We start from the raw sequence: 15,991 nt of genomic DNA on the forward strand, positions 1-15,991 counted from the left end.
TTATTTATTTTTGGGACAGAGAGAGACAGAGCATGAACGGGGGAGGGGCAGAGAGAGAGAGGGAGACACAGAATCGGAAACAGGCTCCAGGCTCTGAGCCATCAGCCCAGAGCCCGTCGCGGGGCTCGAACCCACGGACCGCGAGATCGTGACCTGGCTGAAGTCGGACGCTTAACCGACTGCGCCACCCAGGCGCCCCTGTGCATGGTTTTTTATCTGCCTCCCCCATTTCTTTTTTTTTTTAATTGAAAAATTTTTAATTGTTTATTTAATTTTGAGAGAGAGAGAGAGAGAGAGAGAGAATCTGAAACAGGATGATCCAGGCTCTGAGCTATCAGCACAGAGCAGGATGCGGGCCTCGAACTCACAAACCCTGAGATCATGGCCTGAGCTGAAGTCAGATGCTTAACTGACTGAGCCACCCAGGTGCCCCTTTACATTTTTTTATATTTATTTATTTCTGAGAGAGAGAGACAGAAACAGAATGTGAGTGGGGGAGGGGCAGAGAGAGAGGGAGACACAGAATCTGAAGCACATTCTGGGCTCCTCAAAAACTTGAGATCATGACCTAAGCCTAAGTCTGCTACTCAACCACTGAGTCACCCAGGCGTTCCTGCCTCCCCATTTCTAATTGATTTGTCTGTTGGGTTTTGAGAGTTATTCATGTATGCATACAAAGCCTTTGTCAGATATGTGATTTGTAGTATTTTATCTCAGTCTATCATTTGCCTTTTCACCCTTTTCACAAAATCTTTCATAGAGCAAAAAGTATTTTATCTTGATGAAGTCCAATTTACCAATTCATCTTTAAGAATTAGGCTTTTGGTATCAAATATAGAAACTCTTTGCTTAGTCTTAGATACCAGAGATTTTCTCTTATATTCTGTTCTAGAAGTTTTATAGTTTTATGTTTTACATTTAAATCTATTTTTACATAGGATATGGGGTTTAGGGTGGGTTTATTTTTTTTTTTTGCTGATGAATCCTCAGTGTTCCACAATATTTGTTGACAAGGGTTCCCCTCCTCTGTCAATCATTTGCTTGTTTTTTTAAAAAAAAAATTGGATATATTTGTTTGAATCTATTTTCTGGGTTCTATTCATCCATTTATCAATCCCTCTGCCAACACCACATTAGCTTTGTTACAGTAGCTATACTAAGTCTTTACATGAGAAGGAAGGATTCTTCCCACTTTATTATTATTTTTCAAAATTATTTTTGGTATTTTAGGACCTTTTCCTTTACTCTCTCTTTCTAAAATCATTATTCTTTAAAACTTCACCTGGCACATTTTTGACATTTCTAACACACTTCTAACACTCATTGTTTTCCTATATTTTTAAGTCTTTTGATTTTTCCATTATTGTACTTTGAATAATTATGGTCATAGAGCCTACATTACCATTTGAAATTTTCTAACACAAAATCAAGTTTCTTCTCAGTCATATAACTCCTGATCTTTTAAACTATTTCTTTTTTTGTCTTTCCTATAAATTTAGTTTTTCATCCTACCATATCTTTAAAAGTTCAAACATGTAACATTTACTCAGTTCATCATTTCCTGTTGTGAGTTTCACTTGCCTCCATACCAAATTTTAACTCATAGTTAACCACTTCAACAGTAAATTCACAGTCTATAGAGTGTATCACCAAACAGAACTTCTCTTTGTTTTCTGGTTAATTCCTGGTCTTTCCTAATGTGTCCTTCACATTTTATTCTCTTTTATTATAGCTTCTGAGCAGCCCAGAGAAGTCATATAATAATTTACATTCTCTGATCCTCTATAAATCATCAATTCATCTTGTATTGATCTCTTGAGAACTTATTGATTCCAGAACTTTCCAACAGTCTGCTCCATTCTTCTTAAAAACCCCTCTTCTACTCTGTAGGTGTTCTCACCTCCTGATTTTCCTGGGATGTAAGTTGCCAATACAATTTCCTTCAACTCATTTTTCTCTATCTCAAAATAATATGTTTTCATGCCCCTATTTCTGCCTTCTCTGCCCTTGTATTATTTTTTTCAGTTTATTTATTTATCTTGGGGGAGGGGGGCTCATGCACAGGAGTTGGGGAGGGGCAAAGAGAGAGAGAAGAGAGAATCCCAGGCAGTCTCCACATTGTCAGTGCTGAGCCCTATGCAAGGCTCAAACTTGTGAAACCCTGAGATAATGACCTGAGCTGAAATCAAGAGCCAGATGCTTAACTGACTGAGTCTTCCAGGCACCCCTCTACTCTTATATTTGGGAAGTATTCCTTCCACCCCTGCCCAAACTAAGCTCTCTACTCTGCTTTGTGGATTTTGGATCCCAAGAACATCAAATGTAAGCAGTGGATTATTTTTCCATTAAAGTATGAACACAAATATTTTTTAATGTCTTCATTTTTCAAATTAAATTCCAATGTGCTCCAAATTTAGAAAAAGTCATTTACGCATTTTTGTGCCATTGATTTATGGCTCTCTACAATATATATGTATTTGATAATCTGTCTCTGTTAAAAGTCTATGAATGACTCATTAAAGCAATGAAGCCACATGATTTCTCTCTGAACTGTCTCTAAATTTTACATTGTACCTTCCCTACTTCTTTGGCTCCTCCTTTTGTCTTTTATGAATTTCCTGTTTGTCTACTTTTCTTCTCAAATGTAATATTCTTTCTACGTAGCCTATACTGACTTTTCTTTATTTCCTCTGCTCATCTCCTATAAATGATGATTTTTATCCAAGGTTTTGTTCTAAGTTTTACTCTTTTTACTGAAATAAGTATTTTGTTGTTTGTTGTTTTGTATGTCCCAATTCCATGCTCATTACCCTTTTTTAGACAAAACTGATTCTAAGTCTTACTGATATCTCTCTCCAGTTATACATTTCATCTGCCTCTTGGAAGATTTCCCCATTTGGACGACTGCCCAGGATCAATTGCTAACCCTTCTAAAATCTACTCTCGTAATTCTTGTTCAGTTTGTATCTATAATTTTTCCATTATCAGTATCTTTATTTAATTTTTGTTGTATATAAGATTATTAAAATAGTTGTCTTGTTGATTCATCTTTCCAATCTCAATCTCTCTTTAATATATCCTAATTGATAAATGATCTCATATTTCTTCTCACCTCACTTACTTATCCAAAATCATCAACCATTTCTTATTGCCTTCTAACCTAATTTAGAACTTTTCATTTTGCACCTCAAGAACATGCATGTTCTTGCCTTGCCTTGCTTTTCTTTCCTTTCCTTTCCTTTCCTTTTTCATAACTATTCTCCTACAAGAAGTGAAAAATTCGGAGGAAAAAAATAAAAATGAGATTAATCTCAATGATCTCTGGAATCAGATAGTTTAAGGTTTTAATGTCTGCCCTACTGCTAACTTGAAGCAAGTTACCTACAATTGTATTTCTCTGTTCCCTCATTTGAAAAATGGGGGAAATGGTAGTGTTTGCCATAGTTACTGAAAGGTTTAAATGGAAAAATGTGAGTAAAGGTCTTTGCACAGTGTCTGGTGCATGGTAGGCAATCAGTGCTCTTAGCCATTATATCTTATTTTAAGGCTGTTATAAAATTGAGAGGGCTTGAGGGTGTTTATTCTTACATATACCCAGGCATTTTCAGAATATTAGAAGGTTGCATATAAAGAGAAAGTACTATTACATTTTACTTCAGTACAACTCTAAAAAGGAATTGTGAACATAAGGTAGAAAATTCAATATAATATTATTTGTTATTGCTAATCGTATCTTTTATTCTAAGACTCCAAGGTTCATGAATTTTTTTTTTGTTTTCTTTTAAGTTTCCTTTTAACTTTTATTACTATAGGATAAAGTACATATCATGAAATTACTTTTTTTTTCAAGTTTATTTTATTTTGAGAGAGAGAGAGGAAAAAAAAGGAGAGTGGGGGTGGGCAGACAGAATCCCAAGCAGGCTCCTTGCTCTCAGCACAGAACTGATGCTGGGCTCAAGTTTACAAACTGCGAGATCATGACCTGAGCTGAAATCAAGAGTCAGATGCTTAACCAACTGAGCCACCTGGGCACCCCGTGAAATTTCTTTTATTATTATTATTCTTATTTTTTTTACCTGTTCTTTGTCTTATTTATTAAGGATATATGTCAAGCCATTGATATCAGGTCATTGATTCACAAACTTTTTTCTTCAGCTCTTGTTTTCATTCAAAACATCAGCAAAGCTCGAATGTTCTTTTTGTTCACTATCTACTATTGAATTAATGTAAATTTAAATTAATATCCAGATGATTGGTGATGCCATCATATGCCTTGTCATATGAAGGTCTACTTGATGGCATTTCTCTCTGGATCATCTTTTGTTTTCCATGTAATTTGCATCACATTAAAAGATTTTCATTTTTATTTTCTGATGATTTTGCTCTTTTTTACTGAACATATTCTGAAGGTTTTTCCATAGAAGAACACCTTGAACATTTCTCCATTAAACTGGAGGAGCAAATACCACTGGATTTGTCAACTGATTGATTGATTTTGACACATATCCATAATGGCACACATGCATATGAATCTGGCTATCTATATCTATGTATCACATCAATAACTATGTTGTGACAAATGGGGCAAAATCAAAACAGTCTCAGTTCTGACTTCTCTGACCTTTACAGTAGCTTAATCTTCCTATGTGTCTAACTTTGCTGCAATTTTCCTTTGGCAAGACACAAGAAAAAAATGCACAGGCTGTATGTATGTCCCCAAATTTTTTTAATTACAAATAGAAAAGGTATTTTATTAAACAGAAGCATGCACACAGAATGAGAAAAGGATAAAGGGATAGAGAGAGAGACCAAGAGGGTAATAATACAAATGTGGCAAAATATTAGACCTTGGTGACATGAGTAAATGGATCTAGGAGTTAGTCATTTTACTAAATCTAATTTCCTAAAAGTTTTATTTTAGTTTGGAATAAAAAGTTTAATAAGTTTAATAAAGACACGAACACAGAGTGTTTTACTTTGAGTGCATCTTTCCTTTGCCTTGTTAACCAATGACTCCAACACACCGAGAAGACAGGAATACATCACATTTGCGTAAAATATCACCTGTGTTACTAACAAGGATAATATTGGCACATATGACTCATGTCATTATTCAGGCATGATTTTTTAGGATATTTTGGGTTTAAGTATTGAAGTTGTGGTCAAAGTTATTACCATTTTCTTAAGAGGTTAAAATTCTATCAGGACAGGCCTGAAACCACTTCCATAAAGCCAGTTTGCAATGTCAGTTTGTACAGCTTTGGTTGTTCCTGGAACCACTGCATTAGCAGATATTTTGATCCCAGAAGATGCTGAGAAATATCAGACCAGTGTATTAAGAGACTCCTAGATCTGTTTGTATGCAAAGTTGAAATTAATTTCCTATTTTGTTCTCCATACCAAATTATGCCTAGTGTCACTGTTGAATAAACTCATTGAAAGCTTAAAATTAAGATTGAATGTCAACATGTGGATATTACACAAAATATTCCAAAAATCTAACTTAATTTTTATCGCATTAATAAGTTCCCAGGGAAAAGTAAAGTTAAAAAAACATAAAATATTTGTTTAAACTTAAAGCAAAGTTCAAAATCCATTCTTCTCAATTTGTTACCTTGCTCAGTATCAGGTGGAGGGATGCTTAATGCCTACATAGAGTTGCATTCATTCCACATGCAGCTTCAATATAAAGGGCCTCTGGTTGGAATGGGTGTAGTTTGTTGGTTTTTTTTCAGGGCATAAAGAGTTTTGTTGTTCAATAAATTAGAAGTGATTTATTTAGGAATATGGCTTTTCCTATGTAAGAGAGGATTGCATAATACTGAGCTCCAGGATTAGATTCCATGCTTTCTGTGGTCAGCAAACTCATAAGGGAAAGAGAGAGTGTGGGATTAGGTAGCACAAGTAAGGCTTCTCCTTGCAAAGTCCTAATTCAGGCCCTTTGCCTTCCCACTCCCAACTTCCACCTTTGGGGAGAAATCACGCGCAAGATAGAGAAGGCAGAAATGTTTGATTAAGAAAATCCTCTTTATACTCCACCACATATAAAACATCAGAACTGGGATGCAAAAATTACCCCCTCAACAGAAATGATAAGATGTTTCATTTGCCAGAAAATGAAACAAAACCAAAAACAAAGAGGAAATGACTGGAAGCTGAACATGGGGTGGGGGCGGCGGCGGCGGTGGGCGGGAGGTAGAAAAAGACATTTGACATTTAATACAATCTTATAAACCTCCAACTTGCTAAAAGTTTCTAGTTCTGTTTCTCTGTAGGTCAATTTGAAAGAAAATACTAATTGGTGCATTTAACCTAATGGAAACAGTATAATGACCTTGTACATGGTTGGTGTTTCTGCTGACAAGAATACTCACCAGAGATTTTGTAAGCAAATTATTGTTTGCTCTCCGGTATCTCTGGATCTTTCTTGTATGAGCCTATTAGTCAATTGTAAAACTTCCTAACAAAGCCAGGTTTCATTATTTATTTTTGAAATTTTGGCATGTATAAGTAATCTAATTTTGCAATTAAATATTTTATATCAAACTGGTACTCTTTGTCTAGGTTTATCTTAATTATTTAATACAATAAATGCCACATGCTATCTATCTAACCAAGTACTTTCTAACAGTTACAAAATGCACATGAAACATTTTGCCTTTTTTGAGGCCAACTTTGAAACATTAGGATGGTACTAGGATACTTCTTATATCCCTTGTTATACTTACTGTCTTGGTCATTCACATATCAGGTAGATGATACATTGATACATAGATAGGCAATTATCTACATCTATAGTTTTTTAGTTAAATGAATTCTAAGTTGTTACTAACTTATTAAGCAGCATTTTATTTTATTTGCCCCAAAGCTACTCTGAAAGTAGAAATCAGTTAAATTAAATCCTAATCTGAACTTGATAATAACTTGATATATAAACTTGGACATATTGCTTAATTGCCCTGAGCTGCATTTTTGCCCAACTGTAATGATTCCTCAGCCTATTCCAATTCCAACCCCATGTGGACATCTTGTTAATAGATGGGTCATTTCAGTAGCGACGGTCCAGGATTTAAACCAATGAATATGTCTGTGAGTCATACACCCAGGGCAAATTCATTAACACTTTTTGATACTCAGTTTTAGTATTTTCAAAATAATATTGTTAATGATATCATCTGTTTTAAAGAAACAGGGAGGAATCAAATAAAGTAAGGTTCTGTAAAATCATTTTGTAATGGCAGAGCATTATTTAATTGTAAAGTAATGTTCTAACTCCAAGAAACAACTTCCATATTTCATTGGTGATGCTCAATGTCCACTATTACATGGTTTGGTGATGGAGACTGTATTTTAGCCATAATTTCTATTTTATCCAATCAGAAGTATTTATAGTATTTATTACGTGCCTGAAATTGGTGTTATACATTTACAAGTCATTTTGTTCTCACTTTTGTTTCTGACGGAATAGTCTTTGTTCAACTAAAGCCATTCCTCTGTCCTTCTGATCATCTTTAAGCCGTGGTTTTGAAACTTATGAACAAGTACCATGGGTTTCTTTCTCTGAACCAGCAGAATGATAAAGTAAAGGTATTGGTTGGAACTTGGAACTAAATAATTTCTCTCCTATTTCTGACACTCCTAAAAGTGAAATGTTTAGTCTTGTCATCTTGTAGTTCTCCTATCCCTAACGAGAAGCAGGTCACCAACTTAGTTTACCCTTCATAGGGACATCTGGGCTTTGTGCTTATGAAGGGTAACTTCATAATGGATTGAGAATAGCTGACCAACATGCCTTGGAGTGTTATTATGTGAGTTAAGTGAGTAGATGTACAAATAAAACAGTTATACCGCACTGACAATGCCACTCCAATCTGAATAGATTCAGTGCAGTAGAAAAACAAGTGCATAACTGCCTGCATGGTCTGAGTCCTACCAAATAGTGGGGAGTTCTTTGAAAAGTAGCAATAGTATCTGGTCAAGTCAGTAGAGTTCCATTAGTCCCTCAGGGGCCCAAATTTTGATTATGTAATGCTGGATCTAGAGTAGAGAAACAATGCATGAGTAGAATCCACCTTAAGTATTAAAAATGAAGACAGAGTTTCTAACTTGATATACTGATGAAGCTATTATGTCACAGATCTAGGAATAAATTTAAGTCTAAAGTTCTTGCTACATTTCCAATAAAAAGTATCAATATGTATCAAGAAGTGTCAAAATTATCAAATGTAAATCCTTTGATAATTTTCCCCTTTTTAAAATATCTAACAGTAGGCATCTTTTCCTAACTTTCACTTCACTTAAAAGTCAGTCTCTGAGATCAGGCAACAGCTGCCTCAATAATCTCCTTGCCAGCATCCCCCGCCCCTATACACTGTTGCCAGATTTTTTCTTTTTCTTTTTCTTTTTTTTTTAAATAAAAGCACCATGTCACTTCCCAGATCAAATCACTGATATGGATTTTTATTGTTGGAATGAAAAGCCAAATAACCTTCTTGATTTGCAAAACAAAAGCTTTTGTCACCTAGCCTTTCTTTTGTCCCTTTTCTCCTAACTGCCCACGTGTATTTAAGTCACATCTGACTACATACTCCCCCTCACAACTGCCATTCCTTTCTTAGGAAGTGTTAAACATTAGCTTCATCCCATCATAAGGAAGGTCTGGGAAGATATATGAACCATTTTGGTTTATCTATTTAATATTTGTATTAAAAGCAGACATTTAGTACTCTAATACAATCTATAGAGGGAGAAAAAATGAAATTTGGTGGTTTTAATTGCCGGGAAATACACTTTTTGATCGATGTCAACATGTCCTTAGTGATATTTTATTCTTCCTTTGTTCTTTATTATTAAATGTATTGTGACATGTTATGTCAAGGAAATAATGTTGGAGCTGTAAAGATCATAACTGGGTGACTGCACTTACAAGAAACCTTATAAATTTTAATAAATGACCTTTCCAAGAAGCTGTCAATAGCAACACCTTTAGGCAATAAGTCCAGTAATTTATTCTATATCTACCTATCTATCTATCCACATTTGTACAAGTTACTTTACAATTAGATTGGGAAATAAAAATATATTAATGTTGCTAAACACTACTATTTAAAGATAGTTTATTAAGAGCATTGCTTTTACCTAAATTTTTAAAAGTTTTAAAAATAATGTCATTTTTTTCCATTCATATAACATAAATCACAAAATGTACAGGATGTGTATAAATGTATGCATGTGCACAGAGAGAAAAAGTGTATCCTAAACAGTGTGCTTGTCAGAATGCTCAAGGCTTGCTTTTAAAATTACGTGTGATGTGACAAAGCAAGGGGGAAACCCTGTCATTTTAGCTTTGGAGTTCAAACATGCTAATGAGTACATATTCTGGCATAAATGTGGTTAGAAATGTACTGTGTCAAAGAGATTGATCTCCATAATAGTTAATGAATCTGAAATGAGGAATAGAAGATACAGTGTCATAGATCCAATTTTATTGCTTGGAATTGTATTCGCCCTTGGCAAAGCAGCTTGTTTATTGGTGCTCATTATAGCTGATACAGTATTGTAAACTACTTTCATCTAGAAATAAAGGTTATCAAAGATCATAACATAATGCAGGCATGAGGAGTTTTCACAACACTTCAACATGCTTTTATTACTGACTATAATACAGCAATACATGTAGTGTAAGTATTAGCATTACAATTATATTACCAACACCTTACCTGTAGTTTTAGTGTCAAAAGACATTATATTTAGTCAAGCTTGGATAATGGTGCAACTAAAAACAGTATTGAAAAATCAAAACTGAATGCATGGCAAACGTTTGAAAACACATAGGGCAGATTTATTATTCATGTTGAACACAATTATTCCATTGTACCAATGAAAAGAAACCACAAAACAACATGATAAGGTAAGGACTACGGTTGTTTTAATCTCAGTTTACAGGAATCGTTTTAGCTTAAAGGATTATGGGCAGGTGGCAAGCTGTCGTGTTCTGCGAATTTTAGAACTTAAAATGTATTGAATTTTTCTTTCATACAGAGATATTTAAGGGGCAATAGTTTTACTTTACTACTTATATTGAAGCCATACCTAAACAAAGTTTAGACATTTGAAAGAAACTTAAAATGAATTGCCTGCCCATTAGGCATCTTCCATTGCATGGTCTTTAGAATTTAGCAGACGTTTTTAATTTTACTGAGAAAGGTGATGCTCTATGCTTTTACTAAAAGACCATTTTCCTCTTTGGTCCCAAAAGTGTCAATATGTATGAATAAAAGATTAAAGGGAAAATAAATATCTGGCCAAAAATATGAAACGACATTTGCTGAATGAATGTCTGCTTTTGTTTTTGGATCGAGCTCATGGAATTTCATAAAGCTTTGTAAACTATTTCATATATGGCATTGAGATTCTTTTATTCTTTGCATTATCAAATTCTTCTGAAGAAAAAAAAGTGAGTTTGATTGGCATTCTTGATACAGCATTTCCCAATATTCTACCACAGTATCTATGAAAACAAAGAAAAAGATGTACTTTGAGATAATAGTGCATACAGGGCGCTGGGGTGGCTCAGTCGGTTAAGCATCTGACTACAGCTTGTGAGTTTGAGCCCCATGTCAGGCTCTGTGCTGACAGCTCGGAGCCTGAAGCCTGCTTCAGATACTGTGTCTCTTTCTGACCCTTTCCAGCTTGTGCTCTGTCTCTGTCTCTGTCTCTGTCTGTCTCAAATATAAATAAACATTTAAAAAAAATTTTAAAGATAATTGTGTATCCTATAAAAGATACATAACATGATTTTTCAGATATTTTGTGAGTGCATTCCACTCAGTAAAATAATGACTTAGGTAGAAAGAGACATAAGTAGATATGGTGCCAAAAATGCTCAACCATAGGTGGCATTGATATTGAATAAATCTATGATTTATTATTCTCTGTATACGTCCATTTCAGAAGCTCAAATTAAATAAAAGATTGGCCTGATAGACGAAGAGCCAATTGATGATATCATCAAAAATCCAAGATTGAATTGTCATGTTGTCCATTAATTCTGCATGTCAAAAAATAATGAGAGAAAGTTTATATTCAACTTATATAATTATTGGTTTTATTCCTAGTACACAGTGTTAACTGGGCAGAGTGGAAGCAATTCCTCATTGAGGAAGTGAGAGTAATGGCACTAGTTTATAAAAAAACAGATTGTCTTGGCAAAAGTCAACTAAATGGAGTTTCAATCATCTAAGAATTATTAAAGTGATAAAAAATAAAATGACATTGAAGAAAAATACTGCAGAAAGAAGAAATGAAGTTTTTATGTGCTGATGACATAACAGGTGGCATATTTGTAAAAATAATTTTGCACGTTGCAAAATGAAATTTTATAGAAGTGTCTCATATATACAATTGAAAACAAGAAGACATGCATTGTGTATTAAAGAGCTGCTACAAAGAGAGAAGTGATTACTAAGACATAAAACAAGTGAAACACAAATACAGAACAGATGCATTTCAAAGATAAAATGTTAGATTAAAAGGTTGAACTAAATAAAGAATTGCAAATTAGCGAAAAATCCAGTGGCAGAGTTAATACCACACTGGAAGAAATAAGAACAGAAGTGAAAATAGGAAATTGAACACTGATCGTAAATAAATCAAACTAGAGTACTGTAATGCAGAAAATGATGAAGATAAGTACAGAGAATATATACGGAAGAAAGAGAAAACTAAAATAAAATTTACTTCAAGAAGAAACAAAAGCTACAAAGGAAACAAGTATCAAAGACATAATTTAAGGGGCGCCTGAGTGGCTCAGTCTGTTAAGCGTCCCACTTTGGCTCAGGTCATGATCTCACAGTCTGTGAGTTCGAGCCTCATGGCAGGCTCTGTACTGACAGCTCAGAGCCTGGAGCCTGCTTCAGATTCTGTGTCTCCCTCTCTGCCCCTCCCCTGCTCATGCTCTGTCTCTCTCTCTCTTTCTCTCAAAAATATATAAACATATTTTTTTTATTGAGTTAAAAACAGGTGTCTTGACAATCTAGACACAAATTGTGTACTACAGTTAAGCAAAAACAAAAACAAAAAATCAGACCACATATGCCATGAAAAGAATCAAATTTTCAATTTGAAGATTTAAAATTTTAAGCATCTAGATAAAACATGTTACAAATAATTTAAGAAAATCAATTTGGGCTCAGTATTTTTCTTTACAATGTTAAATGAAAGTTAATGTGGTTTTGTGAAGAAATACACACTTATAAAAGAATTCCCTATGCATTTAATTCATCGTTTATGTATAACAACCATTTCCAAATTTTCATATGATAACAAAGAGGTAAAGAAAAATGACAACATATTTCTCTTTTTACACAGAGTCAGATGATATTCTTCAAGCGTAATATAGGGAAAATATGTTAAAAATAGGTATACAGTACATGCAAAAAAAAAAGTTACAGTTCAGAATAAGGAGCCATTGAGGATTTTAATCAGGCATATGTCATAAGATTGGCATTGAGGAATATGATGCTGACAGCAATGTAAAAATTGTATTTGATGGTGGCAGTACTAGTGAATATTGGTAACTAATAGACTTTTGGTATAAAATATGACTTTTTGGTATAAAAATATGAAGTGTGGGTGTGTGGTGCTGATGGTTGGTGATCAATAGTAGTGACGATAAAGAGAAAAGTAAAATATAAAAGAGAGAATATCAACTAGATTTGCTGGCCAATTTGAAAATGGGGATTTAGATGTAGAGGAGAAAAATCACTAAAAATCACTAAAAGTAACTAAAAGTTACTTCCACATTTCTTGCTTGAGGGAATGGGTGGAGCCCGTTGGAGTGCAGAGGAATACAGAGTAAACAAATCATATGTATACCTGGAGTCAAGAAGGAAAGAGTGATTATTGGTGTCATAGCTGTAGGTTGTCATTAAAGTAATAAGCATGGATGGGATTCAGCAGGGAGGGTGCATAAATGAAGGTTTTCAATTGGTGGGTCTTGAAATATTGTTACACTGAGAAGGGTTTCCAGGTAGCCCTGGAAATAAATATTGTTACCATTATCTTCAGTGAAAGCCTAGCAGAGCTTAGTGTCTAGAGATTCAGGACATTGTCTACTCTGACACTTTCACTTCCACTCTCTGCAATAAAACACAAATATTTAGATGCCAGGCACTTCCTCAGGCAAAAGCATTGAAAATACAACAAAGAAGTGATGTCCTAAGGGTCAAGAAAAAGAGATGGTCCAGTTGAATGAACTAAAATACCGTATTAATTTCGGCACTACCATATCACTGCCAACCATGATAAAAGCTCTTTCAGGTATAAATCTAGAAATCAAGGAGGCCTGGGTGGTTCACTTGGTTAAGCTTCTGACTCTTGATTTCGGCTCAGGTCATGATCTCAGGGTTTGTGAGTTTGAACCCCGAGTCCCACTTTGCTCTGATTTAGAGGAGTCCTTTTGGGATTCTCTTGTCTCCCTCTCTCTCTGCGCTCCAATCCCCGCCCCTTACTCTTGCTCTCACTCTCTTTCTCTCTCAAAAATAAATAGGGGCGCCTGGGTGGCTCAATTGATTAGGTATCTGATTTCACCTCAGGTCATAATCCTGTTTGTGAGTTCAAGCCCTGCATTGTGAACTCTGTGCTGATGGCTCAGAGACTAGAGCTTGCTTCAGATTCTGTCTCCCTCTCTCTCTGTCCTTCCCCCACTTGCACTATGTTTCTCTCTCTCTCTCTCTCTCTCTCTCTCTCTCTCTCTCTGAAAAATAAATATACATTGAAAAATTAAAAATAAATATTTAAAAATTCAATCCATCAATCAATGTAGAAATCAGATTTAAGTGCTTAGAAAAGGTGGGAAAATATGATAATTAATTATCAGCTCTTCTTTTGAGAAGCTTGGGTATAAATGAAAGAAGTGAGTCACATAGATAGTGAGAGATTTAGTATAAAGAGAAGGGGAATGACAGAATGCTTATAAGTAGGGGGAAGATAAAAGAGTGATTGGTTTATGATATGAAGGAGGTGTCAGTGGAACAAGATTCCTGGAAAGAATGCAGATGTGAGATTATTCACAGAAGATAAAAAAAATGGGATTATGGGTTTTACATGCAGATTAAGACAGAAGTGTAGAGAATTCCCACAAAGAAGCTCTTATTTCCTTTATAAAGAAAAAGGCGGGGCGCCTGGGTGGCGCAGTCGGTTAAGCGTCCGACTTCAGCCAGGTCACCATCTCGCGGTCCGTGAGTTCCAGCCCCGCGTCAGGCTCTGGGCTGATGGCTCAGAGCCTGGAGCCTGTTTCCGATTCTGTGTCTCTGCCCCTCCCCTGTTCATGCTCTGTCTCTCTCTGTCCCAAAAATAAATAAACGTTGAAAAAAAATTAAAAAAAATTAAAAAAAAAAAAAAGAAAAAGGCAGTGCCATCTGCTTAGAGTGGGTAGGAAATGTTGAATAGAAGTAATCTCAAGGAGAATAGTGGAGACTTGAAATAGTGATTTCAAGAAAAGAAAGAGATTGCCTATTATGGACTCATTACCTTGTCAAACAGCTAACTTTGAAATCATGAATATGTAATGGGGCAAAATATACTGTGCATACTAGGAATGCCACCAGCATTTATCTCTTTCATATAAAATTACATGTTGCTGTGAAAATCTGATGTTGCACTGCCTTACACACATTTTTTTCTCCCACTTCAGATTTACTTTATTTTTTAATGTGAGAATGCATGAGAAATTTTGTGCAATGTAATTTTATAATCTATTAAAATAATAGTGATGTTTTCCTTTGACTTAGATTTGTTCATTTTATTAATGTGCTCCCTAAATTTAAACTCATACTTTTGGAGAGTACCTCCACCTAACCCAAAATTAGAAAGAGGAAGAGGAAGAGGAGCAGAAAGGAAAAAAAAAAAAAAAATGAAAGAGAAACACGTTAAGAGTGGTGCTAAATGTTGTGTGCTTGGCATCAGGGGATCTCCACTGTGAACCATTTTCACTATCATTTTCATGTTCAAGTTAGGCCCTGGATGGTCGTCAAGTGACAGAAATGAGGATCACCGAGAGCTGTTGAGTATGTGAGTTATTAATTCCCTGTCTTACATATTATGCTGTGTAGTTCATATCGATTTTTTTGGCTCTGTGTGAAAAAGCTCAAACTTTCTACCAGCTTTTGAGCCAAAAAGCAGCAAGTCCTAGGCCAGTTGTAGCACTTACAGCTAGCTTGTCCTAGACAGGAGGAGAACGGTACAATTCTTCAGCGGGATTGATTGATATCTGCAGTCTCTTGGAGAATACAGACCAAATACCCAACTTTTTTCTCGTTTAAAAGAGCCTCCTGGAAAAAAAAAAAAAAAAAAAAAGAGCCTCCTGGGCCACATTTATCTGAGTACGTCACCTGTTTTTTCACTTTAGTCTGCCAGGGTGGCATACAGGGTGATGTAGTTTCTAGCATACTCTGGATTTAATCTGAATGATAAGAAAATGTTTGGGAAATGATTTAAGTCTGGTATATGCCACTGTGCTGAAGCGTGGATCCCAATATAATTTCCCCTTCATCTGAAATATTTATATAGGTCACAATGCCAACATATTACTTTACCATATTTCATATTTTTATGTCTTTGCATAGGCTGTTTTCTTAAGAATATATTTGGAAGTTAATCTTTTTTATTTTTTATTATAAATTTTTTAATGTTTGTATATTTTAGAGAGAGAGAGAGAGAGAGACAGAGCATGAGTGGGGGAGGGGCAGAGAGAGAGGGAAACAGAATCTGAAGCAGGCCTCACCTCAGGCTCTGAGCTGTCAGCACAGAGCTCAATGCAGGGCTCGAACTCACAAACTGTGAGATCATGACCTGAGCTGAAATCGTACCCTTAACTGACTGAGCTACCCAGGCACCCGGGAAGGTAATCTTCTATAGTTCAGTATGTGTAAAAAATAATTAGAAGTTTTCTGAATTGGAGATGATGAAGAGGAATAGAGTATTAAAACCA

The sequence above is a fragment of the Herpailurus yagouaroundi genome, unplaced genomic scaffold (genome assembly GCF_014898765.1).
Source record: "Herpailurus yagouaroundi ecotype Mexico unplaced genomic scaffold, PumYag 197, whole genome shotgun sequence".
NCBI lineage: Eukaryota > Metazoa > Chordata > Mammalia > Carnivora > Felidae > Herpailurus > Herpailurus yagouaroundi.